Source organism: Tenrec ecaudatus, chromosome 3 (genome assembly GCF_050624435.1).
Source record: "Tenrec ecaudatus isolate mTenEca1 chromosome 3, mTenEca1.hap1, whole genome shotgun sequence".
In the NCBI taxonomy this organism is placed as follows: domain Eukaryota; kingdom Metazoa; phylum Chordata; class Mammalia; order Afrosoricida; family Tenrecidae; genus Tenrec; species Tenrec ecaudatus.
Genome location: NC_134532.1, coordinates 170792381 through 170809547, shown reverse-complemented (window position 1 = coordinate 170809547; position 17167 = coordinate 170792381). Strand labels below are relative to the sequence as shown.

The following is a 17167-nucleotide window of genomic DNA, read 5'->3' as shown; positions in this document are numbered from 1 at the left end:
CAGTCCTGGAAACTCAACAATTTACTTCCAAACTTGACTAATACTGAAGGGAAGTCAGCTCTCCCTGTGCCCCTTTTATCATAGGAAAGTGATTTTCATTAATTCAGTCAACAACAGCCAAACACCACACAAAGGCATGCTATAGTTTTAATTATCCTAATTAGGGGCAAAGGTGTCATTTAAAAAGCAGAAGTGAATTTGTTGTATGAGCTTTTAATTAACATCAGAATCTTATTAACAGTCTTAATATAACAATAGTAAACTACATTGCTACATTTGTGACAGTAGGCGTAAAATGCCAGCGTCAGTGGGAAGGTTAAGATAGCTTCTTTCTCACCAGATCAGCTTATCTGCATGAGGGCGGACCAGCCAGGAGACGATAGAGGAGCGGTGTCTCTGTTCCTAAGACCATCGGAAATATGTTTTTCCGATGGTCTTAAGGGACCCCTGTGAAAGGATTGTTAACCCCCCCAAGGGGTCGTGACCCACATATTGAGAACCACTGGTCTATAATTAGTGGAACATCTATGGGTTTAGCACCAGATTAGAAATAGACCGAATGTCGTTATCCATGCAAGAATCAAAGCCACGTGCTAAGAAAACAAAATAAAACTTAGCACAAAACAGTGTTTAATTCCAGGATAAATAATGGCCGCCAAAATTTATAATGTTGAGAACAATTTCAAACTCGTAGATAATTAAAGATCTCTTTCCAAGGAACACTGTAGTCATTCATTCTTCCTTCCACATGATGTCTTCATTTAGCACGGCAACGTGCTCTGTGAAAACGCTTTAAAAACAAATGAAGTATAACATACAAAATTCCTTAAGTAGCACTTGAGTACTTGGAGAAAAATACCTGAACTTCATCTCAGTAGAGATATTCTTTATTCCTGCTCTGTACTAGCTTATGAGTGAGAACAATAAAATCAGCACGAACTTATTAATAATTTCTATTTGGCAAACAGAAAAGTATAGGAAAGACTGTTTTGCATACAATTCATATGCATAAATAGATTAACTCAACAGGAGGATATTAAAATTACTACCACAATTAGATTACTTAACAGCCCAAAACACATCGATTTATGCAAACTCTAAAGAATTCAATTTGAGTTCATCTGACCCATTCCAAAGGGGCAATCAATGCTTGCTCCACAGGCAACTCTACTCTAGGCTTGATTACATCTCAGTGTTTGGCTCAAAATGAAGACTTGCAAAGTGAAAGATAAGTTCATGTTCTAAGAAAGTCTAAGGTGGAGTTAATGATGCTTTACAGAAACTCTTAAAAGCAAATTCCTCTGCCTGTTTTTCCCATTGTCATTTCGTGCCATTAAGATCAATATAACCTATTTTCCTATTATGCAGAGATTATAGAATTTTCATTCCATACAGAATGGCTGACACCTTATAATCTATCCACATCAACATGTAAAACTGAAAAAGTATGAACTTGGAAAAACTTGAGGTCTTAACAGTATTAAAATCTTCCTTTTTTTCTTTATTTGTTTTGGTTTGCGCTCTGGTGAAATATGAATTATGCTTATTTCCTATTATTTATCATCTTAATTCTCATATATTTTTATAAAGTGTGATATGCCAATTGTGATAGGACAAGGCAAAAGTAAATGGAGTTAAGGTATTTATATTCCACTCCAACTGATAAAATTATATCACCAGTAGATTGTGATAAGTTATGTATACGTGATATAAAACCTAGTACATCCTGGGGGGAGGGGAATATACAAAGAGAAACACTCCAATAACACTACTGACAAATCAAAATGGAATTCTTAAAGTTGTTTTAGTATCCCACAGGGAGATTAGAAAAAGAAATCAGAAAACTGAAAATCAGTGACAGATTTGAGGTCTAACATATCACTACTACCATAAATGTGAAAGGTACAAGAACATCATCAGTTGAAGACAAAATGTGCAGAGTAACATGATTCAACCTTAGGTCTTTTATAACTACAAATATTTGTAGAAGATGTCACTCAACAAAAAGTGAGGACACATTCATTTCAAGTACTTATGAGCTACACAAGGAGCTCTAGTTGCACATTGGGTTGCACATTGGACTGGTAACTGAAAGGTCAGCAGTTCAATCCCCTCAGAAACCCCATGGGAGAAACATGAAGTTGTCTTTGGAAAGATTTGCTGTCTGGAAACCCCTAAGGAACAGTTCTGTGTCTTACAGGGTCAGCATGAGTCAGAATCAACTCAATAGCAACAGGTATGAAACAAAATGATAGACCAAATCCTGAGACATAAAACAAATTTCAGTAAATCTTTAAGAATTAAAGCCCTACAGAGTATGAGTTCTGCCATAATGATATCAAATAAAAATCAGTAACAGAAAGAAAACAAGAAAATCTCCAAACCCATGGAAAAAAACAAACATTTAAATAATTTATGGGTCAAAGAGGAAGTCTTGTTTTCAGTTACAAAAGAGACCTCAATCTCAAATGTAGTTTAAGGAGACCGTTTATTAAGTCTTAAACTGGACAAAGACAAAGACACATCACCGGATGAGAGAGACCATAGCATGAGACAAAAATGGCACCTGAGGGTGATAGTCAGGAAGCTAGTTAAAAAGTGAGTTATAATCCACTCTGAAGGCTTCTCCTTGATCTTCATCAGCAAGGGCTTCAAGTCCTCATTTTCAGCAAACAAGGTAGTGTCATCTGCATGTTGAAGGTTGTTAATAAGCCTTCCTCCAAACCTGATGCCACATTCTTCTTCCTATAGTCCAATTTCTCTATTTGCTCTGCATGCAGATTGAATAAGTATGGTGAAAGGATACAACTCTAAAACACACCTTTCCTGCTTTTAACCATTCAATGTTCCCTTGTTCTGTTTGCACAACTGCCTCTTGCTCCACGTTCCCATGAGCACAATGCTTCTGGAGTTCCCTTCTTCTCAAGGTCACCCATAGTTGACTATGATCCACACAGTCTACTGCAGTAGTTCTCAACCTGTGGGTTGCAACCCCTTTGGGGACCAAACGACCCTTTCACAGGGGTCGCCCGATTCATAACAGTCGCAAAATTACAGTTACAAAATAGCAACAAAAATAAGTTTATGGTTTTGGGGTCACCACAACATGAGGAACTGTATTAAAAGGTCATGGCATTAGGAAAGTTGAGAACCACTGGTCTAATGCTTAGTATAATCAATGAAACACAAATAAACTTCTTTCTAGTGCTGCTTTCAGCCAAGACCTATGTGACATCAGCAATGATAACCCTGGCTCTACATCTCTCCTAACCCAGCCTGAGTCTCTGGTAGACCCCTGTCAATGTACACCTGCAACCATTGTTGGATGATATGGAGCTAAATTTTACTTGCATATGATATTGTTCTATGACTTTCCCATTCCGTTGGGCCACCTGTCTTTGGAATGGCCACCAACATGGATCTCTTCTAGGCAGTTGGCCAAGTAGCTGCCTTCCAAATTTCCTAGCATAAGTGAGTGTGCCTAGTGCTTCATGAGCTTACTGAAGCCTTCCCATTGGTATCCCATCGGTTCCTGGAGCCTTGTTTTTTGCCTAGTGCTTTCAGTACAGCGTGACACTTTTTCCTCAGTACCACTGGTTCTTGCTCAGGCGCTACCTCCTGAAGTGGTGGATTCAACTAGTTCTTTTTGGTACAGTGACTCTATTCTTTTCATCTTCCTTGGATGCTTTCCATATCCGTCAATATGTTCCCATCGAATCTTTCAGTATTGCAACTCAAGGTTTGATTTTTTTTCTTTAGTTCTCAAAAAGGTAAGGAATAAATGAATCTGTCACAAATCATGAAACTCTTAAAAACAGGGCATGGAATAAAGGACACTGTCACAAATTCATGATTGCCAGCCAATCACAGTTCCAGATGGGACTACAGAAGCAGGAACAGGACCTTTATTGGAACATGTACACTATGTTAGATAGAAGAGCATACGAGTTTGGTCCAGGGCCTTCTGACTGAGGCAGTCATGGAAAGATCAGTAGGACAAGTCCCAGGACTGTGAGATCCTTTGACTGTAAGTCAAGGACACACCCAAGCACACCTCTAGAGCAGACTTTCCCTCCCTGCCTGGCAGCAGATGGGTGAATGCAATCCACTTTCCAATGCACTTCACCTAACCACAAGATTATCTACGTCCTTGGTTAATGATCATTTAATTCTCTGAATTCAATGGAGGCTTAATCTATATGGATTTGGGGTTTTCTCTGCCATTGATAGGCCTTCTCCAAATATAGCACTCAGAATTTAAGCTCTAAAACATCTGTTAGAACTTAAATAGAAGTGTAAGAAATGAAAAAATAATAATTTATAAATTATCAAGTGTTCATGAGGGAGGGAGGGTAAAGGTGAAGGGAGGGGGAAAAGTTAGGAGCCTATACCAAGGACTCAAGTAGAAAGAAAATAGTTTGAACAAATTTATAAATGTGCTTGACAACAATGGATGGATGCATGCATTGTGATAAGAGCTGTATGAGCCCCCAAATAAAGTGATTTTTAAAAAAGAAATTAAATAGAATAAAATATATATATAAACTTGTAAGGCAGTTTAAGCAGTGCTGAAAGGAAATTTTATGGTACTAAATGCATACATTGGAAAAGAAGAAAAGTCTAAAATCAATCATCTAAGTCAGTGGTTCTCAACCTTGCTAATGCCTCAATCTTTTAATACAGTTCCTCATGTGGTGGTGACCCTCAACCATAACATTATTTTCGTTGCTACTTCATCACTGTCATTTTGCTACTGCTATGAATTGGGCAGCCCCTGTGAAAGGGTCGTTTGACCCCCAAAGGGGTCGCGACCCACAGACTGAGAGCCGCTGGTCTAAGTGGACACCTCAGGACCTAGAAAATGAAGAGCAAAATAAATCGATACTTCTCCCAACCCAAGTTCCAGTCACTTTCATTCCCTTACTTCGCTTTAAACTTCATAACATATGCCTCCCCTAGACACTGTACTGTATATTGACTAATTCACCGCTTGTTTGTTTCTTCCATTAGAGGGTAAGTCCTGCGAGGGCAGAGATCTTCTCTTCATCATTAACTGCCTCACCCCAAAACCAAACCAAACTCACTGATATCACGCTGATGACATCTCACAGCGACCCTAAAGACCGGGGAGAACTGCCTGTGAGTTTCTGAGACTGTAACTCTTGATAGGGGTAGAAAGTCCCATCTTGCTCCGGAGGAGCAGCTGATCGTTTTGAACTGCTGGCCTTGTAGTGAGCAGCCCAGTGCATATCCACCACACCCCAGGGTGCCTTATGTATTACACAGTTAAGAAATATTTGCTGAATACGTTGTAGCACACTTTCTGGATTTCAGAACTCCCTGGTCTTGGATACCTTTTATTGCTAAAATCATCTCCTGGGTCTTAGTTTGTTATTTTGTTTGTACTTCCGGCTTTGTTGGAAGGGCATCTGCCTTTAGCCCAGCCACTCCACCACCAGCCCTTACTCCCGTGGTACAGAGGTATTATTATTACACAGAGGAAAAGAAGAAAAGAGCCCTCGGGCAAAGATGCCAGCAGGAGAGAAGCAGTAGACAGAGCCATACAACAATGGCAGCGCACTGTGGAACACAGGCAGGTCTGCATAGTAAAAAGAATCACACCAATCAAAGTGAGATTAGTTAACAGACCAGGGATAAGAATTTGTTATTGGTTTGTACTTGGAGAGAACATCAACCTAATTAGAAACTGCAATCACTTGCCATTCAAATATAATGAGACTTTCCATGGCCCCCTGTTCCATGCTAACTTCAGAGTGTTCTTGCTTTGTTAAAAGGAGTTTCCATTTAAACTATGGATCCCAAAGCCACAATGACCCAGAGTTCAGGCTTCTCACAACACAGAGACCACAAATCATTTAAATTTTTTCAATATGAAAAAGATTCTAGAGTTTGCATGCACATTCCTTAACTAACAAGGACCATGGATGGCCTTGCAGTGTGCCAGCAATTAGAGAACTAGAATTTCTCCCTTCAACCTTCTTTTCTTTCTATGTTTTACAAGATAAGGAAACATGCTGAAAAGTAAAACGATTATGCAGAATTCTTTATGATGAAATATAACTTAAGATGCCTCTAGCATATTACTTAAATGTTAGTGGACACTTCCATCCCTTCATCTTCAGAAACAATTCTGCTTTATTTCACGATGACTTCAGTAAACTATTCATTGATTCTGTTTCCTAACCTGTAACTAAGCCCAGATGTTTTCTAGGAAAAGAATTTTTGGAAAAGGTTAAACATTGCAAGCTGTATGCTGAGAAGAGATAGGTCTTTCCCCTACTTAATTTACAATATTTACTTGAAAAGAAAAAAAAGTCATTTTTGCAGTGAGGTTCAACTTTGTAAGAGAAGAGGCCCACAGACCTTACCAACGTAACTATGGAACACTGCTGTTTGAGGACACACCCTCACACACCTCCAGGAACTCTACTTCTATGCCCTTAAAGCACCCAAAAAATGAACCCACTACCATTGAGTGTGATCAAGTTGGCATTATTAAGAGACCTCATCTCAAATGTAAGTTAAGGAGGAGATTTATTGTGTCAGAAAAGAGACAACCACCACTAAGTTTGTAGTATGTGATGGCTTGTGTGTTGCTTGAATGCTGGAATATATGTCACTGATACTTCAAATGCCAGCAGGGTCACCCAAAGTGACCAGGTTTCAGCTGGACTTTCAGACTAATAACAGACAATGAAGAAAGACTCAGCTCCCCACAACGGAAGGAGGACCCACTGCTGAAAACCTTACATATAGCTACAAAATGTTGTCAGATACTGAAGGCCTACTGAATGGATGGAAGTAGACCATTGTCAGAGAGAATGCCAGAGGATAGGTCAAGGAGCACTAGAGTGTTACTGAGCAGGTGCTGATTTCTCAGTGTAGAGTTGACCATAGTGGCTTGAGTCGATTAAAATATGTGAAAATAGAGCATTTGGGATTGTCATTTGCTATGGGAGAGAAGAAAAGCTGGGAAAATATGCTAATGATCAGAACTTAGAATGTGCAAAAGATGAATCTAGGAAAATTGGAAGTCATCAAAAATGATATGAATGCATAAAAATTAATATCCTATGCATTAGTGACCTTAAATGAACTGGTATTGGCCATTTTGAATAAGAAAATCATGTGACTTACTATTTGGGGAATAACACTGTCAAGAGAAATGGCATGGTATTCATTGTCAAAACAGGCACTGAAAAATCAATCATGAAGAACAATGCTTTCTGTGATAAGATTCTATCTATCCACTTTCAAGGAAATCCAATCAATATGATTATTATTCAAATTTATGCACCAACCACAAAAGCTAGTAATGAAGAAATCGAAGTGTTTGACCAAAAACTTCAGTTGGATATTGATCAAACATGCAATCAAAATGCATTGATAATTATTGGGGATTGGAATGCAAAAGTTGGGAACAAAGATGAAGGAACAGTAGTTTGAAGGATGAAGGTACAGTAGTTGGGAACAAAGAAGAAGGAACAGTAGTTGGAAAATATGGACTTGGTGATAGAAATGAAGCTGGAGATCCCATGACAAGACTTTTGTAAAACCAATTGCTTGTTTATAGCAAATGCCTCTTTTCAACAACACAAATGGCGAGCATATACATGGATTTCCCCAGATGGCACACATAGAAATCAAAGTGACCACATCTGTGGGAAGAGAAGATAGAGAAGCTCAACATTAGCAGCTAAAACCAGGCCAGGCGCTGACTGTGGAACAGACTATCAATTGCTCATATGTAAGTTCAGGAGAAAGCTGAAGAAAATTAAAACAAATCCAATAGAGCCAAAATACAATTTTGAGCGGATCCCACCTGAATATTGAGAACATCTCAAGAACAGATTTGATGCATTGAACACTAATGACAGAAGACCCAATGAGCTGTGGGAGGACATAAAGACCATCATTCATGAAGAAAGCAAAAGGTCATTAAAAAGATAGGAAAGAAAAAGAGATCAAAGTGGTTGTCAGAAGAGACTTTGAAAGTTGCTCTTAATCATAGAGTAGTTAAAGCAAATGGAAGAAAGGCTGAAGTCAAAGAGTTAGCAGAAGATTTCAAAGGGCAGTCAAGGCGGTAAATGTAATAACGAAGCGTGCAAAGACCTAGAAAGAGAAAACCAAAAGGGGAGCACATTCAGCGTATCTGAAACTGAAAGAACTCAGTAAATAATTCAAACCTTGAGTTTCAATACTGAAAGATTCTATGGGCAAAAAGTGAATGATGCAGGAAGCCTCAACTGAAGATAGACAGAATACACAGAATCACTGCACCAAAGAACTAGTGAACATCCCATCATTTCAGGAAGTAGCATCTGAGCAAGAGCCAATGGTGCTGAAGAAAGAGGTTCAGGCTTCACTGAAAGCATCAGCCAAAAAAAAAAAACAAGGCTAGAAATGTTTCAACAAGCTGACGAAGCGCGTGGCCGACTGGAAGAGATGAAAAATTGTACACAGTCCAAAGACAGGAGATGCAACAGAACATGAAAGTTATAAAACAATACTATTGAAATTACAAGCAAGTAAAACTTTTCTGAAGATCATATACCAATGACTGCAGTCGTTCATTGACAGGGAGATGCAAGCTGGATTCAGAAGAGGATGTGAAACAAAGGATATCATTCCTGACGTCAGATGGATCTTGGCTGAAAGCAAAGAATACCCCAAAAATGTTCACTTGTGTTTGGCTGATGATGCAAAGACTTTCAACCTATGGACAGCCATAAAAAGAATGGGAATTCCAGAACACTTCATTGTGCTCATGGGATCTTGTACACGGACAAGAGGCAGTTCTTAGAACAGGGTGTAATACATGGTCTAAAATCAGGAGAGGTATGCAACCTTGTTGTATCTTCTCACCATACATATTCAATCTTTATGCTGAGAAAATCAGCAGAGAAAATGGATTATATGACGAATGATGTGGCATCAGGATTGGAAAAAGACTTCTATGCAATATGCAGATGACACAACCGTGCTTGCTGAAAGTGAGGAGGACTTGAAGCACTTGCTGGTGAAGATCAAGGATTGAAGCCTTCAGTGTGGATTACAACTCAATGTACAGAAAACCAAAATCCTCCCAAATGGACCAATAGGTAACGTCATGATAAATGGAGAACAGATTTTGTCAAGGATTTTGTCTTGCTTAGATCCATAATCAATGCTCATCAAAGCAGAGGTCAGGAGGTCATAAGACATATTACATGAGGTAAATCTGCTGCGCAAGATTTCTTTGTTCTTGTTTTTGTTAGGTGCCATAGTAGGATCTGACCAATACTGACTGTGATAGTTACATCATCTGTTGCCAATTTCAGACTACTAAGAGTGAAGGGGTGGAGTTTAGCCTGTCAATCAGGTCGCTGCTGACCATCTTATTTGGAAGCACTACGAAAATAAATAGCTCACTGCAGGCAGGACACATACTCTTTGCTTGGTATTCCTGATGACATGACAAGACACATGGAGCTACACTAGAGCCCTGGAGCTGGAGGAGCCATGGGGAGACCCACGCCAGCAGTGAGATGCTTCCACCACCACGGAATCCACAAGACTTTCCACCCACTGGCCTGTGATCTTCCTGCATTCAGCATTATTGCATGGCTATATGAGTCGAAAGAGGAATGGACTAGTATTGGACATATGGGCTAATATCGGACTTTTGGATTGATCTGGACTGGGCTGGGATGTTTTCTCAATATAAAATTACTCTTCATATAAAGCTCTTTCCTGTACCCGAGTGTCTATGAATTTATTTCTCTAGTCTACCCAGACTAACACAATGACGCTGTGTGCCACAGAACAAAACACTGCCTGGTTCTGCATCATCCTCACAATTGTTGGTATCCCTAAGGTCATTGGATGCAGCCACTATGTCATCCAGGACCATCCTCTTTTTCACCACCCCTCCATTTTACTGAATATGGGCTTTCTACTCCCATAAACAGTTACAGTCTCAGAGACCCACACGGGGCTGCTATGAGTCAGCATTGTGCTGGGTTACTTATTTATTGACATTTACGACCACACTGTTATCCTTGGATGACACTCAGAGCTCATAATCCATGACAACCCTTACTCAGAGTCTGCAGAGAGGAAAAGGACACTCACAGAGAACTAGACCAAAAGGGGGAAATACACATAAATTCATTTAGCCATTAAGTGCTCAGAGGCAGAAATGAATCACAGCAGGAAGTTAGTATTTTTATTTTAAAGCAAGAAAATCCTTGGAAGTCATTTAGGCCAGTGTCTTCATTTTATTATTTTTCTTTTTTTTCTTCCCCCCCACCTCTGTCCTCATTTTATAGATAAAATAATGAGGGAAAGAGAATGAAATGTATCAGTTCAGCTGCTTTTGGATGCAAGTAATACAAAATAGCAACTCAGTTTGGACATAGATTCTCCCACATAATGCAAACTCCAGACACAGCCGTGTTAGGGCCTCTCCTTCTCTGCAGTCACCAAGGCCACACCACCTTCCACAGGTTAGCGTCAATTTCAGGGTGTGAGCAGGAAAATTCCAGCAGCTTCATTCCTGGAGTTGAGAGATGCAGGAGAAGGAAGAAGGAAGAGGTGTTCTTTCTTTAATCTCTCTTCAGAAAAAAAGCAAGAAAATATGATGAAGAAACTCTTAGAAAACTTTGTCTCTGGTCAAATACCCATTTATAGAGCAATCACTGACCAAAGAGGTGGAATCCCAAGAGGAACTGGGTTTCAGTCTTGGACTGATGTGCTTAGGGAAAAAGAAGCCAAATAGGTTCAAATATATTCTGCAAAGATCCTTTTATTAAGTCTTAAAAAGGACAAAGGCAAAACAAGCATAATCATCCCAGATAAGGGAATCCATCAGCATGCACCCAGTTTATAGGTCAATAGAATCCACGAACTCACTGCATGGTGTTCATATATGTAATAGGAAACGAGCGAAATCACCACAGGATCATAATAAGTCAATTTGTCACTATTGCAGGCAGAATGTTAGAAAGGGAATTGAGGATACATGATTGGTTCTGAGACTTCTACCACTGAGACACAAGAATGGCTACCAGACAATTCCAGGGCCTGCTTCCTCCAACTTAAATTCCCTAACATAAATCTGGTTGGCTATTTTTTTTTTTTTTGTTAATGCTCAGGAAAATTCTCTAGTTTTTGTGTGATCATCTTTCTGCAAACTAATCTACTTTCAAGCAGTTTCTTCCTGAAGGCAAGCTGCCCTCCCTGGACTTGCTCTAGAATTGTCTACACATAGGCATCGGTGCCTTCATGTACATCAAGGCTCAAAATGGAGTCGGGGCTCACACTGCGGGCCACTGTCTTGCACGAACCAAGTGCTTTAGAATTTCCATTCTAGAGAACTACTCACTTATTGTGGAATGAAAACTGGAGAATCCTGGTTAAATTAATTGGCCTTGATAAAAACATTAGTTGCAAATCTAGAAGATAATTTGATTCTTTAGGTTGTCCTATGACAACTCTCTGAATGCCTTTACTTTTCCTGTTCATTGATGGTGGGGGCAGCCCTTCTTTCTTGTTGTTGCTGATTTTGCTTTTGTTAATTTATGACGTGGGAGATCCCAGGTGCTGCCGAGTACAAATGCCCCACAGAGTTTTCTTGGCTGTTACCATTACGAGGCAGTTCACCAGGCCTGCTTCTTCCTCCGTGCAGCTGGGTGGCCTACACCCACCACCCAACGGCAAACCATTTCTACAACCCAAGAACCTGCTCCTCTCTCTTTTTGCAAACGTCTCTGAGGAGCTTATTTGTTCTTTTTGTAATTACCTGAGGCTTCCAGCAGAGTAATCACAAACACTGACTTTAACCTCAAAAATAGCCTCCACCACTGGTGTGTACATCATTTTAGAACCTCTTTGTCTATACAGGGGGTATGAGTAATTGGTCGTAATAACTAGAAAGCATCTAGTTCTGATCTCAAGAGTCGTGAAGAATGATGTTCATGGGGCCTGTTGGACTAATTGGTCCCATGTGACTTTCATTTTCATCACGCTCCTTGCCTCCTGACAGGGAGAGACCAATATTTGCACTTCAGAGGGTCATTCATGAGATTCTCAGGACCAGTTGGTACTCACCAAAGTAGGGTTGTAGAACATTATCTTTGCGGACTGTGTTATACTAATTGACCTGGGTTTCCCATGAGAGTTTGGTTCTCGGTCCTCAGGCTCAGTGACCTCAAGGTATTGGGTTATGACTAGGTTCTTATAATGTTGCGTCTGTATGCCCCGCCATATTCATAGCTATATTTGCCACACAGTTAATGAATATACATACATATTCTCCATCAAATCTACATATATTTATGAGTATAATTCCACTCTCCCCGCCACATCCTTTCAGCCTGCATGCCTACCAATGCATCTGCTGTTTGGATTTTGTATCTACCTCTGGTGCCTTTCCCTCTTGCACTTCTCCCAGTGTCTTCCCTTGACTCCTTCATGTTTACCAATCTCCCTTTATTGTATATTGCCTGCCCCTTCACCTAAATTCACACGTGCCAGCCCTAGCCAGAAATGGAAGCAGAACATACAGAGAAGACATGAGATAAGTGATGTTATATTGAGGGGATTACAACTAATGAAATGTATGTGAATTGCTGGATACAGAACTTATGATTAGCTCTGAAAGTCACAATAAAGTTTTTTTTTCCCCCAAGGATTGGGAGAGTATAAGAGAAACACCTCCTGTCTAAATACAGGCATGGACGCACATAAATATATTTATATATAAGGATAGGGAAATAGATCTATGTACATATATTTATATGTTAAGTATTAAGGCAGCAGACAGACATTGGGCCTCTATAATAATTTATAAGTTATCAAGGGTTCATGAGGGAGAGAGGGAAAAAATGAGGAACTGATACCAAGGGCTCAAGTACAAAGAAAATGTTTTGAGAATGATGATGGCAACAAATGTACAAATGTGCTTGACACAATGGATATATGGATGGATTTGTGCTAAGAGCTGTATGAGCCCCCAATAAACTGACTAACAAAATATAAAGAGAAGCACCTCCTAAGGCTGACTTATTGTGAGAATTAATTTACTGTTGTTATTGTTAGGTGCCATCCAGTCTGCTCCGACCCACAGCAGCCCTATGCACAACTGAACGAAACACTGCCTGGTCCGGCACCATCTGCACAACTGTTCCTATGCAGCCACAATGTCAAGCAAAGCAGCAAGCAAGAGATCAAATGCTGAATGGCTGTGGGTAAATCTGCTACACAACACATACTTAAAGTGTTAGAAAGCAAGGATGTTACTTTGAGAACCAAGGTGTGCCTGACCCAAGCCATGGTATTTTCAATTGCTGTGTTAGGCAGGGTTCTCTAGAGTTCCAAAGCCAGGGTACTTATGATTATATATACCGTATATACTCGTGTATAAGTCAAGTTTTTCAGCCCATTTTTAATGCAGTTTTTGTGGTAAAATTAGGTGCTTCAGCTGATATTCAGGTCATCGTATACTCAAGTATATACAGGATATATATGTATATATACATATTCAGTGAGAAGGACTATAGTAGCTAATTAGTCCACACAGCAGTACAGAAGGCTCAGTTCAACTCACTTTTGTGGAACAGTTAATATATTGGAAGTCCTTTAACTCATGTGGGCTTCTGGGCCCAACCAACGTCAAGGAAACTGACAGCTTGGGCACGGCAGGCAGTCTTCCCGCAGGCAGCAAACAGCAGGGTGAATCAGTAACAGTCAGTAGCTCGGGAGCTTAGCAAAGCAGGCCCAGATGGGATATCAAGCTTAAGCAATGCCAGGGGACAATATCCAGCAACCTCAAGCTCAAGTGATCTATGCACCAGTACCATGGCGAAGCAGGTCTCGGAGGAGCTTCAAGCTCTAGCAACTCGATCCACAATCAGCAGATTGGCTTGGCCCACAGGTGGTATAGCACACAGGTTGAAGCAGAGAACTAGCTAAAGCAGCAGCATGCTGGTGCAATCACCAAAGACAGAGTCATGGGCGGGCCTTGCAGAGCCATTTATTTGCTCTCCAATCAAACTGTGACCTGGTTAATCCCACATGTTCCTATTGGCCAGGTTGGCACAATAAAACTATCTATCACAATTGCCTCATATGCATAGGCAAGTTGGACCCTGAATAAGTTAAATTGAAAAAAAATCAATGTGGGGAGAGCAGGGAGGGAGGGGGAAAAGTGAGGAGCTGATGCCAAGAGCTTAAGTGGAGATCAAATGGTTTGAGAATGATAAGAGCAATGAATGTACTAATGTGCTTTACACAATTGATGTATGTATGGATTGTGATGAATTGTATGAGCCCCCAAATAAAATGATAAAAAAAAGAAAAATCAATTCATTTGAACTACAGTGTTGGCAAAGAATATTGAGAGTACGAGGGACTGCCAAAAGAACAAACATCTCTCTGAAAAAGTACATCCATTTGAGAATGATGATGGCAACAAATGTACATATGTTCTTGACACAATGAATGGATGGATGGATTGTGATAAAAATTGTACAAGCCCCCAATAAAATGAGTGAAGAAAATGAAGTACATCCAGAATGCTCCTGAGAGGCAAAGATTGTGGAACTTCATCTCATGTGCTTCAGACATGCTTTCAGGAGAGACCAGTCCCTGGAGAAGGACATCATGCTTGTAAAGTGGAGGGGCAGCAAAGAAGAGGAAGGCCCTTGACAAGATGGATTGCCTCAGTGGCTGCGCCCATGGGTTTAAGCATAAACACCTGTGAGGAAGTTTGAGTCCATGTGCAGGAGCAGGTGGTGTCTCATCCTCTTGTACAGCAGGTGGTCTCTATGATTTGGAACCCACTTGATGGACCCTAATAACAGTAGATTAAATCATACAGAAACGTTTATCTTTGTTTCCCATTTTTCTCTTTAAGTCCATTCATAAGTCTGGTTCTTCTCTAGCCTTTGCATAGACAGCATAGTAATAGGAACAGTAGTTTTGAAGTCAAACACTCTGGGGAAAAAATCTAGCCCTAATGTCCTCTTAACTGTGTTACTTAATGTCTCTGCCTTAGTTTCCTTAACTATAAAATGGAGGAATAATAATCCCAAACTGAGGATATGTTATGGAATTAATTGTATCCCCCACCACCCAAAATAAATATTATATAGCCTAACCTTTATAATCCCTGTGATCATAATCTCACTTAAGAATGGGTTTTCATTATGTTAGGAGTCAGTAAACAGAATTAAGTCAATCTTGAGTATCTTGCGCCAATCAGTTTTTTAATTGACAGTCAACTTCTTTGAAATATAAAAGCAGATTAAGCAATGAAGCAAGAAAATAAAGCCGGGGCAAGATAGATGCCAAACCCTATGAAGATCACCAAGGAGCCAAAGACAAAGTCCTTTCCCCAGAATAGACAAGGAGTATAAACATCTCCTATGGCTGGAAGCCTATTTAGCTGTGGGGAAATGCATTTCTGTTCGCTAAAGGCACCCACTTGTGATATTTCTATTACAGCAGTACTAAATAATTACATGTATAGTTGTGAAAATGAAATGACCTTCTAAATATCAACCACCTGGAAGTACACTTGGGACACAAGTCCTGAAAACTGTTAGTAGCGCTGAGGGCATTGATGGGAAAGGGACGTGGTGATTCAATAAGCTTGCCTCATTTGTTGTGACCCCTCCCATCAGGCCCGTCTCATTTTCCTATCTTTGCTAATGCCGGCCAGCATTAGCTGGCTCTCCCTTTTCTAAATCCTTTAAGACCTAACAAATTAAAGCACCACCTTCTCTACACTGATCTACAAGGACTGACATTAACCTGATTCTCTACTTGTAGGAGTTATAATCCGTAGCAGGCACATTACTCTTGATTTAATATCATTTCTATTACTTTCTTGGAGCCCTCATGGTGCAATGGTTAAACAATTCAGCATAAAGCCAAAAGTTTGGAGATTCCAAACCATCCACTGCTCCATGGAGAAAGATGTGACTATCTGTTTCTATAAAGCTGTGCAGCCTTGGAACTCTCTGGCCAGTCTACTTTGTCCTATCGAGTTTGCATAACTCAGAATCAAGTCGATACGCGATGAGTTTGGTTTGGTCTATTGTTTTCTACTTGTGCCTTTTTGTGACTCATGACTTCCCCAAGGAGAAACGTACTCACTGAAGGTCTGAATGATAGTTTATACTTATTGTATTGCCTTCATGGAGCCCTCTGGTGGCCCAGTGGTTACACATTGGACTAATAATGGCAAGGTCCGTAGTTCAAAATCAGCAGCTGCTCCACAGGAGAAAAACAGGGCTTTCTACTCCTGGAAATAGTTACAGTCTCAGAAACTCAGAGGGGCAGTTCTACTCTGTCCTACAGGGTCACTATGAGTCGGCATCAACTCAGTGACAGTGGATAAGTCCTTCATACTTGCTAGCTCAGAGTAAGGCTCACAGTAATGTTTCCAAAGCTGCAAATAAATAACATCAGGATGTTTCTCTAAACAGCTAAAGAGAGTACCAATCATAGTCACTGCTTTGTGTTTTTGTTTTGCTATGGTGTAAGCACACAAAAATGACGGGGTTCAAAATTCCTCCTGTCTTCCCACCTCGTCGACACACTTGGTAACCAATAAATGGTATCCTCTAGCTATCAAACTGCTGGAAACACCTGGAGATTAAAATTAATTCCAGATAGGATAGGAAATTTCACATGCATCTGCAACTGGTAAGATTTGAACTAAAATGTGGACAGCCCTTTTGTCCACTAAAAATAAAAAACAGGGAGATAAGGGAAATAGAAACTTAGACTTCATTTCCCCCTTCTAATATATTTGGTTGCTCATAAGAATTGCTGATGGAGCGTGAAGTAGAGAAGGTGCTTACTGAGTCGTTTCAGTGCTGTGTTTCTGGAGAAAGGGCTCTTTAATTGTGAATGTATGTGTAACATAAAACTCACCACGCCCTTTCTCTGACTTCTCTAACTTGTAAACAAACATACTGAAAAAGAAAAACTTCTCCCATTAATGCCCAAGAGCCTATCACTTACATATAAAATGATGGCACTTCTCTCCTAGCTACTTGGGTTGCTTTACAGTCGTATGAGAAAGTCAACACAGGAAAAAAACATTGAGTAAGGCTGTCTTCAAGTTCCTGTGGAACAGAGATGCACGACTGGCTGG

At 40.1% G+C, this 17167-nt stretch overlaps 1 protein-coding gene across 1 annotated transcript in view; it reads right to left on the bottom strand.

Annotated features, from left to right (window-relative positions):
- The window catches only part of SCFD2 (sec1 family domain containing 2), a 466192-nt gene that overhangs the window by 433445 nt on the left and 15580 nt on the right, over positions 1-17167 (bottom strand). The gene's annotated exons all lie outside the window — the stretch shown is intronic.